Here is a 1,656-nt window from a genome sequence, read left to right as displayed (position 1 = left end):
CCCCCCCGCGTCCCCACCCCAAACCCAGCCCTGGCCCGAACCCGGGGCGAACAGGTCTCACAAGCAGCCGGGTGGCCCCGGCCTGGGAGCCGGCGCCGCCGTCCCGAAAGCCACAGCACAGCCAGGCAAAGCTGCGCGGACCAACTGAGCGGCGACGGCGGCGAGTCGGAAGCGGGAGGCCCGCAAAGTTCCAAACTCAGGTCCTCCGCCTGCGCGGCCTCCCGCCATCATTCTCTTCCCGCTCGGGATCGCGCTCCGCTGCCAGCCACACGCCACTCCTCTTCCTCCCCGTAAAACAAAGCTGTTAAAATCGGGGGCCTTGGGACCTGAGAGACCTACGGTGGAGGCCAGGCCAGGTCACGGACGAGCCGCGCGGCCTCGCGTAAGTGACTTGGCCTCCGTCGCGCCTCAGTTTTCCTTGCTCGTAAAGTGGGTCTGACAACAGTAAGCACCTCGGAGGACTGCCGGAGAGGCTAAGTAGAATTGGGCACACAACGCGCTTTGTGAAGTCCTGGCACATTTCCCTAGGACGTTACCGTGCGGTGGTTAGTACTACTACTCTCCGGGGGCTACTTCGCCGCCTCACAACCCGCCCCTTATACATGCCCCACTCCCCTCCTCCCACAGGCCCCCGATGGCCTCCTACACATTTTCGTCTCACGCGCCTCTCTGCGGGACGCGCGGGCCCGCTTACCCGCAGGGCCGGCGAAGCACGGCGGGCGGGCGGGCTGACTCCCCGACGACGACGGCGGCGGCCCCTGACCCGGAGCTCTCCTCCCTCTGCCCCGGATCTGCTCCTAGAACCGAGCGGGCCAGTGAGATGGGCGCCTCGTGCCCAGAGCGGCCCTATGTACCGCCCACCAAACAGCCGGGTCGCGCCACTCTACCCACCCGATCCTCCCGACTCGCCTGTTCTTAGCGTCACTCCAGGCGCGTGCGCGCGCCGGCTCATGCCCGCACCCGCCTCTGTGCGCGCCCCGGCGACTCCGTGCGTGAACAAGCTGCCCGGTAACGCACAGGACGCAACGCGCAAGCGCAGAACCAAGAGGGCGCCGCGAGAAAGGTGGACCAGGGCGGCCTCGAAGGACGCATGCGCAAACCTGCCAGCCCCAGGCCTTCCGGCGACTAGCTGGGTTGGCTCGATTCAATCGCGATCCCTACTCCTCCTCCATCTTGGCTCTTCCGCGCGCCAGAAAAGGGGGTGTGGCCTGGTGGTGGCCCCTCCCCCCGTGGGCGGAGCAGAGGCAGAGGAGAGGATGTGGCTTGTCTGTCCAGATCCGCAAATTACGACGCCCTCTCCTCGCTGCTGGGCGGGACCGTAGCCATTGCTGACAGGAGGGCACTTAGGGGAGGTTGACAAGAGAGACAGGCCGACCCCTCCTTCTGTGCTAATGCTGCACGTAACTGGCGGGGTCCTTTCTAGAAAACAATGGGGGGCCACGCCCCGAGCTCGTCGAGTGACGTCCGCCAGGGCCCGCCTCTCTCCCCCCGCCCCACAGAGCGTTGCCGTGGCAACCGGCCCGCCGAGGCCGGTCCCCCTTCCCGCGTCACCGGGCGTTGCCGTGGCAACCGGCCTGCGCCGGCCTGCGGGCGTTACCAAGAGGATGCTCAGGGCGTCCCCGGCCGTCGGCACGGAGCCCCGACGGCGCCTCTCCC

General features: G+C 67.8%; 1 protein-coding gene across 1 annotated transcript in view; it reads right to left on the bottom strand.

Annotated features, from left to right (window-relative positions):
* The window catches only part of CNOT8 (CCR4-NOT transcription complex subunit 8), a 20,325-nt gene extending 19,325 nt beyond the window's left edge, over positions 1–1,000 (bottom strand). Inside the window, exon 1 of the mRNA XM_008072730.2 lies at positions 695–1,000. The gene's annotated coding sequence lies outside the window, so the exon portion shown is untranslated. The remainder of the gene's footprint in view (positions 1–694) is intronic.
* Positions 1,001–1,656: the final 656 nt, after the last annotated feature.

The sequence above is a fragment of the Carlito syrichta genome, unplaced genomic scaffold, assembly GCF_000164805.1.
Source record: "Carlito syrichta isolate Samal-C Ts95f unplaced genomic scaffold, Tarsius_syrichta-2.0.1 Scaffold115602, whole genome shotgun sequence".
NCBI classification, from domain to species: Eukaryota; Metazoa; Chordata; class Mammalia; order Primates; family Tarsiidae; genus Carlito; species Carlito syrichta.
Note: the sequence above shows the minus strand (reverse complement) of the source record. Positions and strands in the feature narration are given on the sequence as shown.